We start from the raw sequence: 19009 nt of genomic DNA, 5'->3' as shown, positions 1-19009 counted from the left end.
GTATACTGGATAACTGAATTATGGATTACTCTGCATGATATATCTTCACTTCATATTTGAAATATTGTAGCGAATTCCATTTTTAAGGTCACTGTCGGTCGGGTACGTTAAACTTTCAGCTATCATTGACATTAGATGAGCAAGCTATAATATTCCAACACTATTGCTTTTCTAGTGGCATAGAGAACATCAACATCAACAAGCCCAGTGCTTCATAAAATTCAAAATTTGAACAAGCTAGCCCTGAGAAAGTAGATATTGCAATAAGCCCTGAGTGCTAAATATTAAAAATTCAAAAGCCCAGAAAGCACATCAATAAGCCCAGTGCTACTGAAAGTTCAAAATTTGGGCAGGCACAGTAAGCATTTTACTGTGCAGGGCTTGTGGGCTTAATGTGCTAAAAATGTCCAATATAACTGAGTATCTCGTGTTTGAATTTTAGAAGTTTGAATTGTTAGATGTTTAAGGAAACAAATATCATTCATCATCTAAAAGGGATAAAATCAGTCATTTTTTGTGTAAAATGCACTTTTGTATGATGAAAATAAAATTTAGCTAATCATTTAAGGAGTGTTAAAGCTAAGATATCTTATAATTGCTTGAACCCTTTGGCAAATGTTGACGTTTGCTAAAATATCGTCTTTGAACTGACTACAATTTATTTATAAGCTTAAAAAACATCTGTGAGCGATTTGTTGTTGCGTGATTGGTTGATTGACATTATCAATGTTATCAATGTATTGTTAAGAGGTCAAAATATCCTTTAGCTTAGTCACAGGTTAAGGCACCGTTTTCTTATTTTTTCTTGACTTCACTGTGGGTCAGATCACACCCCACTATAAAGCCGAAATACTTATTTATACTAGTATAATTGTATTTTTTCTGCAATTTCGATATATCATAGAGTAAAATAACGATAAAATAAGTGTTTTCAGATGCATTTAACCATGGGTGAAAGTTTTCCGTATTAATACGGAATTCCGTATTTTCGGTCTTCTCAGGGGTCATTTTTCTAAATCGTGTAAATCTGGGGAGTTTTTCGAGGGGTGGGGGGGGGGGGTACGGGTGGAGGGGGTACCCCAAACCCCATCATCAACATCGCAAATTCTCAAAATCGTAGATAAAACGAAGTTAAATTTTCTGGTTTCCCAATTTCGTTCTATAAATAGCGTTGCCATAAGCGGTAAAATTCTGTCGGCTTTATCAGCCGAACGTTTCCGTAAATAGTCGTTTCTTTTCGTAAAAAAGCATCGTCATTCCAATGTTCTCCGAATAACCTCGGCAGTTTCCACGCCAACAAAAACTTTGATGGCGGAAAAAGCCGGTTTTTGCCGAATATTTACGATCAGTATCATTTACGACTTTTACGACATACGGCAAATTGGAGGCAAAAATAAACAATGAAATAAATCGAAATACTGCTGTCAAAATTGAACAATGAAGTTTGTACCCCCAGGGTATAATACTAAAGAGCTTGAACAGCCTGCGAAAAACAAATGGAGGTGGCAAAGGCTGTCAAAAGTCGATTCGATGGGTGTGAAATGGTCCGATTGGTAACTTGATAAAAATACAAAACACTATTCAGTATAAATCTTTAATTGTATTCTGTTTTTCATTTTTTTAACTTTTATTGAATGAGTTTCAGAGTTAAATGAATTCTTGATTAATGAGCAAGAATTGAAGTATTGAGGGATGTTTCTGTCAGGGGCCTTATGTAGTCATTCTAAAATGCCGTCCAGGCTTCTTTTTTTTAATGATGGTTAGCCTGGTACAGGCTAACCATCATTAAAAAAAAGAAGCCTGGACAGCATTTAAGAATGACTAGGGCCTTAATATGTACATATATGTTGACAAAAGCTGCCAGAAATATTATAAATATACAACATATATTTGATTGATTAAAAGACAGGAAAGGCTTTGAAATGTGTTTTAAAATGCTTAATTCCGGGAGCCTCCGGCCCCCTGAACCCCTGGCCAGGGCTTTGCCCTGGACCCACCAGGGGCCCTGCGGCCCCCTGGCCCCCAGCTTAATTTTTCAGTATTTTGAAAATTTGCATTTTTCACCCATGTTTAACTTTTCAGGGAGATCTAGTTTTTGGTCCAAAAACATGATAGAGTCTGTTTAAAATACAGTGTTGTTGTTTTTTGTTCAATTTAACTCACAACCACATTATCTCACTTTATCTAGATAGTTTGAAGGGAAGTTTCTATTTACTTAGTAAGGCTGCACATTCTGTAAACAGGAGGTGATTTCCATTAAAATAAAAAATAATGAATGAATTTCTCAGACCAGATTATTTACATTACTAAATAGACAGTTGATAAAAGATGCCCTTGGTCTGCTGTTCCATTTATTTTTACATTTTGTTTTGTTGATGTAAGATTCGATTTGCAGGAAGTGGTAAGATGAGAAAGTTGAAGTAAATTATTCAGTAGAGTAAGGATTGCAAGTAAATAAATTGTTAGCTAGATAACAATGAGGAATCAAGAGGTTTTAGCATGATTTGGCAGTTACCAAATAAATATGATAGGGCAATTTAAGGCCCCAAAACCTGCACTGTTAAAATGCTTCACCAATTTTGGATTGGATGATTACAGCATGATTTGGCGGTTATCGAAATAAATAAAATAGGGCATTAATAGGCCCCAAAACATGCACTGTTAAAATGCTTCACCAATTTTGGATTTGATTATAAGGGGGACTGATACCAAGGCCAAAAACAAATTGTGTGGTTAGGGGTACATCTTGACAAAAACAGGAAGGGGAGGTAAGTCTTTTTTATTTTTGGGCTCGAGAATGTGAGAACATTATTGTCATCATTGTTGAATGGCGTGAAAGAAATCTTCAGTATTTAAAGCCTTTTAAACCACACATTAAAACACTCCCACGCAAAACTGCATCATGAGGTTACAAAGGTAGGACAGGGAAACCCCAACCAGAAGTTTTTGTTTTTATAGGCCCTGCATGAAGCTGCTTGAGTAGTGAAAGAATTTGGGCTTTTTCATTTCGATTACTGGAACACTTTAGTTTAAAGTAAAAACGTAAAACATATTGTATTTATTTATTGTTTGAAAAGTCAAATCCTTCATGAATTGCTTATATTATAATCATACATGTGAAAACGTCCCGGACGTCCGGGATTGTCCCGGAAATCGTATCTCTGTCACGGAGGGTGCATGTTTGTCCCGGAAAGTCATAAAAAAAAAAAAAAAAAAAAAAATCTCTGAATCGGAATCGATTATCTTAATTTTACCAATGTAAGTCAGCTATTTTGCTGTCCGGGACACTGGTCGTAAAACACAGGACATGTTGACACTAATCCGTTAATTGGTACGTGTGTCGTCGAGGTCATCGTCAATCACCCGATAATTGATCTATCGGCCTATTGTTGTGCTTAACGAGTGGGGGAGGGTTCTTGTATACAAATTCATTGTTTTCATATGGATTTGTTTGGTCTTATGAATGATAGCTTTTAATTGATGAATTGATATTTTTCACACATTTTACCAACAAACAAGCATGAAGGTAAGTTCAAAGGAAGTGACAAAATGAGTAAAAAAAACAAAATTAAAACACGGAAAACATCCCATATTCCTTTCAAATTTCAAAGTCGATACGTCGTTATACTTTTAACAACTTATGCGTCCATAAGGAATTTTAGTGTTTTGATCTTTTTTCCAAACTATCGTGTGTATTTTTACGCCGAAATAAAACTGACGATATGGGGTTTACAGGTGGTTATATAGAGTGCTTTAATCACGTGACCATGGTAAGTCACGTGATCGCTTTATACAGCCGATTGTTGACACGTCTCTATCAAAATTATATGCATCTCCAAACGGAAAAAAGCTCATCGACTGGAAAATCTTCTTTATCGTCTGAAAAATATTGTGTGTCATAAATTGCAAACGTTTTAAATGTGATGAAAAAATAAATATTTTGTAACGCATGTTCTCAAAAGCGCGGGAAAACAGGTGCCCGTATAGTTGTTTATTTCCTGTTTTGATGAAACCGAAAGTAGACTGCATATCCTCCTGGTTAGCACTTCATTTAAAGCCTGGGAAAATATCTGGTGGTTTTATTTTTTCAAGAAAATGCAGAAAAAAAAACAACCATGTCAAGTAAAAAATACGTCTTGGCAGTCAAAATAGGTACATTTTCCCGACGTTAAAAACGACTAAAATAGCCCCAGATATGCTATAGAATGCACCACAGACGTTCCCCATTTAAAAAAAATTACGGGGACCCCCCTAGTGTGCGTTGACATTACGATGGGTGTCCCGGAATCGACCCAAGAAATTATCACATGTATGTTATAATCAAAATACAATTAATAACTACTTGATGGCTTAAAACCTTACAGAAAATTTATTGAGCGTTAAAAACTGTTGGAAAATTCTGTTACTTATAAAAGTTGCCACTGTACTATGTTCACACAATAGGCCTATATTTCTAGGATACCAATTTTGGTTGGATTTTGCACTGAATTGCTTGAAGTAATATAATCCATTTCTAGATAGTTTTAGTCGTTAAAATTTCATTGTTTTGAATTTAGAGCTGAAGCTGCTGAACTATCCATGCGAAACTCATAATACGCAGTGAGTAGTGTGAAAACAGGTGGTCTTCGCTAAAAGGGATGTATCAGTGGTTTATGTAACAAAATAGTATAGAATTACATAAAACAATTATTTTCTATATTTCACTCATGCATTAACAAGATAAAGGAAATAACTTTAAAAGCGATTTTACGACAATTTCTTAATGATGCATTGTTGATATAAATGTCTACTTCGCATTGCCTAAAGCTTTTAAGAATTTGACAGATGTGTCAGTGCAGTTTTAAGATATGTTTAGGAGTGTGGTAAATATCTGTATATGGTTAAAATATAATTGCAAGGTAAATTGTTTTTATCAAATTAAATGTAAACAATCAAATATTTTTAACTGATTCACTCCATCTTTCTGAACAACTGCTTTCATCAATCTGAAACCTTATTTTACGTAAGGTAATTGTTTTTATCAAATTAAATGTAAACTATATATCTAATATTTTTAACTGAATCACTCCTTCTTTCTAAACAACTGCTTTCATCAACTGGAAACCTCATTGTACTTAATTTGCATTGATTGCAAGTTTATAACATTCGCCCACTACTGACCAATTTTGTTACACACACCAGAGGGATGTATCAGGGGAGTAGCACCCTATTGCTGCATGTGATTATCCAATGATTTTTATAATGGAATTTGAGAATAAAGTGATCTTGGTCGACTATGTAGGAGATACTATGATGGTATTGACAGCTTGCCGAATGTGTCTAACCAAGATCAAGGCCAAATAAGCACCATTTATTTGAAAGAGTTTTAGTATATTTGAAGTCGGGTATTGTAATTCATACTTGAGGTTTTTGGAGAAAAAAGTGATAATTGTATTGGTGCGTCATGGTGCAAATGTCTCTTACCTTGACCATTACTTAAATAGGTTTAAGATCATGATCGATTTTCAGATGATTAAACGTTACCACATGCAACACGTCCCGCTCATAATTTTCTCTGTAACGTTCAAAATAATGATTCTGTTTCATCAAATACAAATATTTAATATCCAAAACATAATATTGAAAATTATTGAAATGACTTTATTATTGAATTACTTACTTCAATAGATCCCTATGTAGAATTATGAATAATTAATTTAAACATTGATTTGACCTAGTCCTTGAACTAACTACATTGCCAATAATTGTGACTGTTGGTTCAATTAAAAAATGACCGGGACTAAGCTGACTTTCCTCCTGAGCTGACTTTTCCTCCCCCTATAAGGCAAGAGTTCATTCATACAATGTACAGTTACAGTTGTAGGTGGCCAGTCAATTACCAACTTGTCAGAAGTTAATTATTAGCCATGAATATTGCATTGTCTAAGGGCAATAAAAGAGATTGATCATCGGGTTTCTCATTTTACTTATACCATTTTGAAGGTTTGTAATCATCTTTTGGCGCTTGTTGTTGGAAGAACCCGAAGAATAAAACCCCCAGCTGTAGCTTTAATTAAAAAAAAATGCACTGTCATTAACAAAAAGCTCAGCTTTGAAGAAAAAGCCCAGCTAATTTCAGAGGAAACAACATAGCTTTATAGTGAAGCTTTTTAAAATAGCCAACTTTTGCTAACCTTTACTGGAATAGGCAGCTTTTGTTTATTTTTTTTTAAACTAATTAATTGAACTTCTTTTAAATTCCACTAAATTTGATGATCCAATTTCATGATTGATCATTTACAGAGTCACTATATATTTAAATAACAATACCTGGAATGCTAGCCACAATTATCCATCACCCAGGAGAATTGGTTGTGTAACTGAAAATCTACAACTGACCAATCAGCAATCAATATCCGCTACAGCATGTACTTGTCCCTTTGTGTGTTATAAAACCAATGAAACTGTCCCTTTGTGTGTTATAAAAGCAATAAAATGTTTCATTAAAGGGGTTAGCTTCCATATAACAATTAGGCACAACTTTCGGCAAGAATGAGAAATGCTTCAGTCTATTTATAACCAAATGGTGCAGATGTAATAAATTTATGCTTTTCTTTGAAACAAAATGTAGGTTGAGTTAGGTTAACCATGCATAATGTACCTGTCTCAGAATCAGACAACAGACCCATGAAATGACCCCTTGCATGTCTATTAGAGTGTGCCTTCCTAATAGGAGTCATAACTCTTGCTATAATAAATTTTGAGTTACATCCCTTTAAATGATCTACTGAACAAAATGGATGAGCATTGGCATTTGCGGTTCAGGTGCTCTTGTGTCAGTCTTCAAGATTTTTGTTTTTGATTTGCCTTTATTTCAAATCTGCCAGCAGCTAGAACAGCTAGTCTACTATTTTTTCAACAATAATAAATAATGGTTTGAGTCTTGGCACATTCGCTTTTTACCAAGACGACCCGGGTTTGATTCCCGGCATGTGAGAATGGGAGGAGCATGGGAGTTTGGTTTGTTGTCGCCAAGCGGGACAAGTGGGTTTTCACTGGGTTCTCTTAAGTTTCCCCCACAATACAATACCACTCTCTCATGCAACATAGTGCTAACATTGTAAAGTAGATAAAATTTAAACTAACAATGACAAATAAATGTTTGCAGTCTCACAACAATAATAATTAATATTTTGAGTCTGCTCTTAAACAAACAATGACAAGTAAATGTTAAAGTCTCCCAACAATAATGAATGAATATTTTGAGTCTCGCTAAAACAATAAATATTGAAGACACAATGGCACAATGAAATTGAGATACTTTAAATCAAAGCAAATACCAGGCCATTTCCTCCAAGGTCAACAATTAGCAACCATTCTTTATCGCCTTCAGATATTTTGTTTTCTTCCTCCCATGGACTCTGATCTAGCAGTATTTAATGAGGACTGACCAATACATTAGCCATTGGCTGACTGTAGCAGGTTGTTTATTGACCAGAAATGCCACAGAACATTCCTGGAAACATGGAAACATTCTGATGAGGCAAGGGAAAATTTTATGTTGGATTCTGGTCTTGATTTATGAAATAATATCTTGGGATGGGGGTATTATTAAAAAGTCTGGTACTGGGTCCCGTTTCAGTAAGAGTATATTAATCGTAAAACCTAACGCTGCTTAAGAGTGCCCGATTCAATCGTAAAGTTTATAATAATGGGCAGATTTTATCTTTGCCATAAATTATATAAAAATTATGCCCTTACGAAATTTTTATTGAGCTTATGTTAAAAGCTGAGGCTAAATTTTTATCAAGTGATGTTGAGGTGGTTTTTATATTAAATACAAACTGGGCTTGATTTCCTTGTTGGCTCAAACTTGTTGTAAAGGACCGATTTTAGTATTCATGGAAGCATTCCTGTTTGGCTCAATATTTGCGAGGCTCGAAGTATTTTGGCCTGTCCCACATGGATATCGCACCATAGGGTTTCAACTGTAATAAACATTGGGGCTGAGTTTTCAAATTTGTATTAAATGGGACGAGAATTTCTGATTTTTTTTACCTGGCCCCTACTCCCAAGCACAAGGTGAACTAATCCATAGGTTGATTGGACTAAACATGTTCTGATTTATATAATGTGACATAGTGGTTGGTGGTTTGTTTGTAGTGGTTTTCTGGGCAAAACATGTAGTTTGGAAGGCTGGTGAATTTGGATGAAATATAAGTATGGAACTTTGTTATTTTCAGAACTTTGTTATTTTAAGAGCTTTCATAACTTTGTTATTTTCAGAACTTTGTTAGTTTCAGAGCTTTATTATTTTCTGAATTTTTAGAACGTTTTTTTTCTTCAGAAATAACTATTTTCAGAAATGTTAGAACTTTAATATTTTTTTACTGTTTTTGTTTGTTTTGTTTTTAATGATTTCATTGTATGCGATTTGAAATTAACAGTTCTTGGAAAGATTTATGTTTGAATTGTTTTTAGATTGATGCATTATGAATGCGAGTCTAAAATTTTAACTTTATCTACTGTTTTCCTTATGTAGAAATAACGTGCAATGTAAACTTCAGTTTCTGACAAATGTTGGGTGTGTTGTTCTGGATTGGATAAAAATGTAGTGTGATGAATTGGGTATTTTATGTGACAAATGTCTGTACTGTAATGCCGATTTAAAGGCTATTAGCTTGACATGATCATTATGGATGAGAAATGTAATGATGGCTTAGATGGTGTAACAATAATGATCATAATGTTAAAAAAAAATGAAATCGCACGCTCAGACAGAAAAAAGGCGAAAACAATGTCTGTGTCTCGCACCAGATATTCAGCAGTCAGATGCAAAGGGAAGCGGTCTCAGCCCTCCTGTGTGCATGCATGCTTGTGCAGAAATTTGGCTGTAGAATTATTTTAAAATTCACATTGTCATTTATTTAAGGGAAATACAATAGAACCATTATTATGGGTGTCATAATGTAATGAAAATGTCAGCTACATTAGGAATACTTCAATTCGGCTGAGATGTTTGGAAAAAATTTGAATGATTATTCAGATGTGTTACAGACTGTGAAAGCTTTTCTGCAGGAAATCTCTTAGCTGTATATCTTAAAATTATCGTTCAAATAAATTTCGTGAACCAGTTGGCTTTAAAGGGGCTGTACTCCGTATGATAAAATAGTGAAAAAAGAAGAAAAGTGTCGAAACTGACATAAACTTGCACTGTGTACAATGCATCGAAACTTATTAACTAACTGAAGTACCACATAGTTTACAATTTACTTAAGTTTAGCAGTTAAAAAATGTATTTCGTATTTTTCCATTAAAAAAGATTACTGGGTATGCCTACCAGGTAGAATTTCTTCCTTATGCGTGATTGACTAGTTGTTGTTATCATGTGATACTACGGAGGTAGGTATATAGCTTAATTATATCACCCAATTAGAGTAAGCTGTCGTAGCTCAGTGGATACGACGCTGGACTGCAATTTTGGCGACATGGGTTCGAACCCGGTCTCAGACACAATTTTTTTTTTTACATTTTGGTACTTTTTTTTTCAATTGTGATAACAAAGTGTAACACATTCTATTAGATAATTGTCCTGAGATTTTTTTTGGTGCAAATCTGGTGTACAGTCCCTTTAATATTTTTTTATTTTTTTTTAAAACTGTTTTTCCCTACCGCTGAAATATATGGATGTGTAAGAAACTGTCAGGCAATTATGAATATTATAGATGTAGGTCAGTCAACATCTATGGTTCTTTACGGAAATTGGAACGTCTAGTCAGAGGCATTTAATTTATAGCGCAGCTTATAAAGGCCACAGTTTAATTTTCATAACGCCCTCCAAGTAAATGATTACATATATATATTAATTAAAAACACTTGTAGGTAAACAAAAATTATTTTAACCGTTTAATATTAAATTATATAATCATAAATTTGGAGGTCTTCATGAAAAGTTAACTTTTGCCTTAATTAAGCTGCGCTTTGAAATGCTAATGGTTGTTTAATTTCCGCAAGATCTTCGAATAAACAATAACCCATAGATACAAAATTGTTAATTAATATATCAAATTTTATCTTTTCATCCACAGCTTGATACTGCGTGTGATGGGAGGGAACCCTGGGTTTGATCCTGTACATATTTAAGCTACGCTCTCACAGATGGACAGTTTTGACATTTTTAAAATTTTGTTTCATTTAGGCCTAAAAAAAAAATATGTCTGTTTCCTGTAACCCGACCGACCGTAATTTTTTACCGCCGACCGCAATTTTTTTATGCCCCAAAATTCGAAAAGTCAGATTTTTAGCGATCTCTGGCCTATGATGACAACGATAATTTAAATATTTTGGTAGTGTCCGAATCGTTGCATACAACGATAATTGAAATATTTTGGTAGTGTCCGAATCGTTGCATAGTTACAAACGTTTCCGGTTTGGCAAGTTGAAACAATGGCAAAAACCTTAATGGCTGTGACATTAAACTGCAGGGCTTTCAATTGACCCGAGCTCCCGGGTTTTGACGCACAGGAATCGTAAATGACCCGAAATCAACGCATCATCCATTTGTAATATGCATCAGTTTTGACACGGGATATTTCGGTGTGAGAGTCGGTATCATCTGAAAGGAGCCTCAATGCATGATCTGAATGTTTGTTTAACCCGCAAGAGCAATTTACACCCGAAGTGACAAGTGATTATCGATCTGGAATCTGATCGGTAACCTTGTCAATTAGCAGCACTCAAACTCAATGACGTAATATTAACTCCGCCCATTATGCAAATTAACGGATACCTTCCGCTTTTTCGCTAAGTGCAATGGTTTTGAAAAACAACAATGCTAGGATATATTTTGTTCATTTATTTTAAGTTTTTTTTATTATATCTCCAGTAAATTAAAAAATATTCTTATAAGTTTTTAATGAGTTAACAGAAAAATAAACATATTTCATACCACATGTTCTAAAAAGCACGGAAAACAGGTGCACGCTAACTTCCTGTCAATTTTAATGAAAATGAAAGGAGAACTACGTAGATCGTTGTCAGTGTTTTAGTTTAGTTCTATCACGGACCTGGTTTATAGGTCCGTGGTTCTATAACAAAACTGTTATGGTTTTGCCATTTATGAAAAATACGATGTTGCAATACTGGCAATAGGAACGTTAAATGTTTTTGTTTACCCCGGCGAAATAATGACCATGGTCGACCATGGTCCCCATGGTTTTTGACAGTTTTTGACGGTCAACCATGTTTTTTCATGGTTAACCATCAAGTACCGTGGGAAAATCATTGCCTGGACCACGGTCGACCATGGTCGACCATGGTCTTCCATGGTCGACCGTGGTCGACCATGGTCTACCATGGTACAAAAAAATATCACCATGGTATACCATGGTTTGACCATGGTCGACCATGGTCTACCATGGTACAAAAAAAGATCACCATGGTATACCATGGTTTTTGAAGGTCAACCATCAAGTACCGTGAAAAACCCCACAGTAGACCATGGTACAAAAGTTTTACTCCGAGAGTCACCATTTCAACCATGGTCTACCATGGTACACCAAGGTTGACCATGGTCAGCCACTGTGACAGTTTACCATAGTCTACCATCATCCTTTTTTATCTGATTCTTTACTTTGGATAAGTCTAAAAATGATTTGTTGATTTTGGTAAATAACAGAAATAGCAACTTAATAAATGTGGTCTTATTCTTTACTGATATTTAGTAAACACACAACTTGTCAACAACAGAAGTTGTGTTTCAGTATTAACCCTTTACCAGCTGTTCTGCTAATTTTAGACTCATCCACAACGAAAGCATCTGATGGAAAGGAAGAATATCTATTGGAAAGGAAGAATGCCAAATTTGAAAACCTTTGAAAACAATTTGTGGGAAATAGAGCATTTGCTCATTAATGAGCATCTATGCTCCATTCCTCTGTGAAATGATGTTCTTGTGTTTAATTACTGTTCAAGAACTATGCAAAACTGTACTAGAACAGTAACTGATCACTTTTAAGAACAGTTGTACTTGAACAGTTCAAGAATACTTTTTAAGAACAGTTCTTGAATTTTTTAAAGACTATTGTTGTTCTAATACTGTTCTATATTAAAGTCTTAAGTACAATATAAGAACAGTTCATGAATAGTGTTTGCACTTAAAATGTTCTTGAACTGTTCATAAAGACAAGTTGGCACATTTAAAGAATAGTTTATGAACTTTTATGTTCTTGAAATGTTCTTTTTAAACAATTTGGCACATCATAGGAACAGCTTATGAACATGGCAAGTTCTTAAAATGTTCTGCATATAAAATATATGTCTTTGAAAGGAAACTTGTACAAAAACAAGTAGTTGCATCAGCAACAGGCAGGAAGTTGAGGTAGCTGTGGTTACAACTGGCTGGTGCATTTAGTGTAACACATTTGGCCCAGTTATAACCCAAAGATTATAAATAAAAAATAACAAACGTAAAGAAAATTCCATATCAAAATAACATGAACATTAAAATTAAATTTATTTTAATTAAAGCACCACATATATCATATGTATCATGTAAGGTGCCATGGATTGCTGGTCACATTGCCTGGATACAGTAATTTATATTTTTTATATACATATTTTTTTAATAGATTTTTTTATTTATTTTTTGTCAAGATTTTGTCAAGTTATTAGTAACTTTTTTCATGAAAAATGTGGAATATTTTTTAAAATGACATGTATTCACTATCTTGTCAAAAAAAAATAAAAAAATAAAAAATAAAAAAAAAAAAATATTTTATTTTATATAAAATTACTGTATCCAGGCAATGTGACGAGCACCTGTGGTCAACACTGGTTAATTAGTTGTTAAACCGGTTAAATATAATATTTACAAAATACTATAGCCATATTCTAACGTAGCTATATAACTATATTCTAACGGTTACGCATTTAAGACGAAACGCTCTTCACTGGCGGAGATAGTTTCGAACGCCCGCCATTTTTGTCGAAATATAATGCGCCAAATAAACTGATGTCTTGTTTCGTTTATTTAAGGTAAGTTCAAGCGATGTAAGGAGTATAATTCAGTAACGTTTATAACGATCTTTTACGCTAATATTATTGTTTAAAATAACATAGCAACATTTTGAAGTAATGAGCAAATATGTTTTGTTGTAATACATTTTCGCGACAAACATACGAAATACGTTTGTGTAGAAACACAGTTAAATGCTTGTTTTTGACTAGCGTTCAGCTAATACTTAATTTATATATATATTAAAGCAGCTTTTAAATTTGTTTCTTAACGTTGGTAAGCTATTTTTGTCGAGAAAAAGGATCAATTGTAATGGGCCGGCAGCGATGCAAAAGTGGGTGGGGAAGGTCAAAAACTAAAACCTTTAAAAAAGTTTTTATTGTTTTGAGGAACGATCTTTTAGGGGAGTGAAACATATATTTTTGGCGACATGTTAGTAGGGAGTTAACAAATTTTACAATAGAATATTAATATTTTTTATAAAAAAAACTTTCACATTTATTCTAAAAAGTCTGTTGACATTATCACTTTGTTTTCATGTCAAAATGCTCCAGACTACCTATTTAACAATGTTGTGAGTTCGTTATTATATCTTGTCAAATAAAAAATAAAAGTTCTTCAGGTTAATAATGAAAAGTAGTGGATGAGAGATCATTTCCGGGTTACAAATATGTTAATATCTTTTTAAATATAGCTGCAATCAAAACAAAGACATTGTTGATTGGACAGTTTCAATAACTTCGACTCAGTCACAAATATACTCTTTATGTTTAAAGACAATATAGCTTTTTGATTTGAAATCTGATAAAATCTTATATCATAAAATATGCTCAAATCCTAATTACAGCTTCTCATGTTGCAATGGATAAATGGGTATGAATCATGCTTGTTAAATATTGAACCTCAAAACTAAGAAGAAATTGATTTTTTTAACATTTTTAAATTTTGGTCCTTCAATGGACTTTTGCATCGCTGCCAACCCTTGACCTTTTAAATAACCACTATGCAAGCAAATTATGGTTAAGTGTCTGAAATGTTGTTTCGTCTATTTTAGCCAACCCAAAGGAGCTAACAAATAAATCATCAGTCCTCAAACGAATCAACCAGTGAAGGAGAAAAACATTCAAAGCCGTAAATTGTCAAATCCATCAGTGAGTAGACTATTTTTTAAAGCAAATGGTAAGACTTTCATTCTGGTTTTGAAAACAATATGGTTGGATGTGTGGAGTGGATTTTATATGTAACAGACAAACACTAATGAGAATCTTTAAAAAAAATCAGACTCAATAAATTTGAGCTCTTTGGTTCGAAAGAATTAAATAAGCTATCATTAATTTATATACCTGCAACATTGAAATCTTAATTCGCACTGATTTGATAACCAACTGGCCGTTAGTTATTTGAAAATGTTGGCAGTACAAATAAATAAAAGAAATATTTTTCAGGTTGGAAGATGGATGTCAAAGTCTTAGACAACGAAAGGCTTCCAGAGTTAAGAAAAGACCACTTCAACAAAAACAATCATGCAAAGAATGACTGCAAAAAATCTTTTCGCAGATGCGTTTCATCATCAAGTGTATAAGGAAAAGGGACCTGGGTACAGAGACTAGATGTAAATGTCAAGGACTGAAATGAGCAATTCAATGGTTTCTTACTAATTGTGTTTATATGCGTCATAAGAAATTAAAACTGTTATAAATGGATGTGTAGTAATGATGAAATTATCACCTTGTGTCGAATGACATTAACTATTCATGAATTTAGTTCATGAATGACATTTTGGAAAAATAATGTTCATGAACTGTCAAGTTCATTTACTAAGCAGGAGTTCATGAACTTAGTGGAAGTTCATGAACATGATTTGTCCAAATTGTCATTCATGAATAGTTCATGTTATTCTCATCAAACGCTTGACGTCACTGACATGGATAAGTAATTTGCTGGACTAAAGAAGCTCGATACATGGAAAATGATAAATGCGAATCAATTAATACGCTGTCGTTCTAGAATCAAAATAACAACTGTATGACTAACTTTTATCAGTAAATACAAAACTGAGTTTGGCGCGCTGATGCAAAAAATTAAGACATTAATAACTATGCATTTAAACTCCAGAATTACCTTTAAGAACCATTAATGTGCAGGTGCATACTTTTTGTTTCTTAAATACAATAACTTTATCAACTGTGTTAGTTTGAATTTTTTATCCATGTTTTTATGCACATTGGTTAAAAGTACATGTTTGAAAAATATAATGATATAATTAAGGAGAGATAACAGTTTTACTTGCGTCTATGCTGTAACAGCGCAGTAGGGCATGTGAGCAAATTTCATAAAGCATGTTAGAGCATCTTGGGTCATTTGCTTTCTTACCCTACTGCGTTCATACAGCATAAGCGCAGTAAAATGTGAGCAATACTTGTAACTTTAATACATAATCATAAATGAAAAAAATGTTCATTGTGGTAAAACAGAAGCAGTTAAGAAAAGTAATCTACTTTTCATGAAGAATTGAAATTGGTTACCTAAAACTGGAGCTTATAAGAAAGTGTTTTCAATTTTCTTGTTGACTATTTCTTTCATAATAGTGGTTGACATTTTAAACAAGAAAGTTATAATGTAACAATTGTTCAAGATTTGTTCCTAAAACGTTATCGTTCAACAATTGTTATCACATCTAGTCAGGAATTTACTGGGTAGATTTCAAGATTTTAATCCATGCAAGAACATTTCTAGATCCGTACTTGATCTATTCTTAACGTGTACAAGAACCACTAGAAAATGATAAGAACATTTTAAGAAATGTGCATGAATTGTTCTTGAACTGTTCAAGAACTGTACTTTTACTACTATTTAAGAAATGTGCATGAATTGTTCTTGAACTGTTCAAGAACTGTACTTTTACTACTCTTTAAGTGTGCAGGAACAATTCAAGTTCTTGAAATGTAACAGTTTCAGTTTAAGAACTTTATTGAAGACGCTCCAATATTTTACATAATGGACAGTTTGAGGCCTATATCATACTAAATATATATATATATATATATATACTATAATTTTGTTCTAGTCAAAGTTTGGCACAAGTTGTTAGCTATTGCAGAGAAATAAGACATTTTTTTTTCCTTCTCATATACATGTAAATGGGATATCAACAGAATACAGTACTCGGCATGCTAAACTAGATGACGCCATAAACATATTTTAATCAATACAATTCCATTTCACTGATTTTGATCTTTGTTAAGTTTGTTGTCAATCCTATTTATGTGACCATGGTCTACCATGGTATGTGACCATGGTCTACCATGGTAGTTCATGGTCTACCATGGTAGTTCATGGTCATATACCATGGTAGTTCATGGTCTACCATGGTAGTTCATGGTCATATACCATGGTAGTTCATGGTCATATACCATGGTAGTTCATGGTCTACCATGGTAGTTCATGGTCATATACCATGGTAGTTCATGGTCTACCATGGTAGTTCATGGTCATATACCATGGTAGTTCATGATATATCATGGTAGTTCATGATATATCATGGTATACCATGTAACGTCAAATGGCCGCCCCACGGTTTATGACCATGGTCTACCATGGTGTGCTACCATGGTCTACCATGGTATCAAACCATGGTAGACCATGGTCTACCATGGTATAATACCATGGTCTACCATGGTGTGATACCGTGGGGCGGCCATTTGACGTAACATGGTAGTCCATGGTAGTCCATGGTCATATGACCATGAACTACCATGGTAGTCCATGGTAGTCCATGGTTATTGGCCATCATTTTCGCAGGGGTACTTCCGGAAAAAAAGATAAACCTGAAAGTGAAAGTTAAAGTAAGAAAGATGTCTTTGCAACTAAACAATCGCTGGTGCATATTGGAATTTGACAAGGATGCACTGGATTACATAACGAAGATGCATTAACTAAATAATATGTTCGTCAGAGTCAGAACATATTTTACCAAGTTTTGACTCTGGGAATGTTTTAACCCCCGTAGTCCAGTCAAGTCCAGAAAAGGAAAAAAAAACAACAAGGTATTCTATTGAAAGTTACATTGATTATCGTGCTTGAGATTTTTACAGAATGAACAGTGGATCTAATACAGCAGATCTTTTTAAAACACTGAAAATTGTTAAAAAAAACAAGTTGTGGAAACTATTTAAGGTACTGTACGTGTACTAGTTTTGCTGTTTAACTTTTTAAAAAGAAAATGGTGTTACTTTTTATTAGTCAGTCTAAGCTTTTTTGATACTGATTCTAGTCTATTTAAACATATTCCAGTCCAATCTGTTATTTTACACTGTTCCCTGTCGAGTCAGCAGGTAAGGTTTAAGTGTCCAAGCAGTGAACAGCGTAGACCATGGGTCTACACTGGTCCCAAAGATCTGTACAATTCTAACAGCCTCTAAGAGTTAAATGGTTTAGTCATTGATTCTAGTCTTAATCAATCGAAGTATTGATTTATATAAAATTATGTTTTGTGGAGATTCTTGCCTGTTCTTGTTGTAACAGCATTTTATTTTACAATAGTTGTCATGTACATTTAATTGTAATACAACTTGATATTATTACACAGTCTATCTTAAAATAGTCTGTGCAATAATATCATGTTTTATTATTTGAAAATGTATGCATTTTGAAAGTTTTGTTTAAAACATTTGCAAAAAATAAATTGTCTAAATGTTCTTTGATTCACTCTTTCACTGGGTTATATTTGCAAAGTCTAAAGATTAACTGCTTCCCTGGTGAACATACTGACAATGCTCAAAATTGCACATAATGTTGCCACCGCTGGGAGTCGAACCCATGGCTTGCCCTTCAACAGGATGCATTCTACAACTGAAATACATGTACCATGGCTAAAAATAACTGATAAACAATGTTGTTTCTTTGTCAAGCTTCACCTATATATAGATGTGAAAAAATCACTTAGTCTTGATTTATTACAATGATGATGTATTTTATGTTTTGATGGCTGTCAAGCTAGCAGTTTTAGCTTATAAGTGGCAGAAATATTGAATCTATATATCACACTGAATTCTTATTAAAATAATTCACCTGAAATAAACTTGAATATTGGATCATTCTGACATTAAAAAAAAAAAAAAAAAAAAAAAAAAAAAAATCCCTACCTGCCGACCCATCTTTTTTTCAGCATGTTACAGGAAACAGACATATTTTTTTTTTAGGCCTTACATCTGAGCTGATTTTGGCATTTAAAAAAAAATGCTTTCAATTCAGTCATATTAGATAACTCGCAATAGATCAGATCTCATTATTTGATCGAAACAAAGCTGAAAGTTTCAATTCTTTTTAAATGTCATTAGTAATGCTTTTAGCCATAAAACATCAATTTTCGACCATAATGTAATCACCCACCTCCTTATTTCATTGGCTTCCAGACATTTTCGCAAAAATTGGCTTATTCCAAGACAAACAACAAAAAAAGTTGTCATAACAGTCAATCTGTATGAGTGCTTTTAAATATTTACCAGAAGCAATTTGTACAGTCAGTCATTTATTCAATAATGAGTCATTGAAATAAAACTTTTTGATTAAGGAGCTGGAAAATTCTTACTCTAACAGTGGTCGAAATTAGCACAAGCCCGCAAGCCCTGCACTGGTAAAATGTCTTCCGGGCTTGCTCATATTCTGTATTTTATATAGCAGGGCTTGTTCATAAATATGATTCCATGCAATAGAATAAGAATTCGGGCTTGTTCATCCAAAAGTCTAATTTCGATGACTGCTCTAAGTTCTTAATGGGCATCTTTAAGTTTTCAACAGTCCATGGTTTATAAAATTTAAAATTCAATCAAGTGCATGGCTTGCGGGCTTCAGCAAATTTTGACCACCGAGTACCTATAATTTGTGAAATATTATGACCTTGAAAATAAGCATATCATGACAAGTTGACCAATAGAATGGCATTTAAAAATAGGTTTGTTTTAAATTAATTCATTATTTATAAAACTCTTGATAAACATTATACGGTCCAACTTG

The 19009-nt window shown here is 33.6% G+C and overlaps 1 protein-coding gene across 1 annotated transcript in view; it reads left to right on the top strand.

The window, feature by feature from the left end:
* LOC128205748 (solute carrier organic anion transporter family member 5A1-like) overlaps positions 1–19009 on the top strand; it is a 47044-nt gene that overhangs the window by 378 nt on the left and 27657 nt on the right. The gene's annotated exons all lie outside the window — the stretch shown is intronic.

Source organism: Mya arenaria, chromosome 10 (genome assembly GCF_026914265.1).
Source record: "Mya arenaria isolate MELC-2E11 chromosome 10, ASM2691426v1".
NCBI classification, from domain to species: domain Eukaryota; kingdom Metazoa; phylum Mollusca; class Bivalvia; order Myida; family Myidae; genus Mya; species Mya arenaria.
This window is presented reverse-complemented; position numbering and strand designations above follow the sequence as displayed.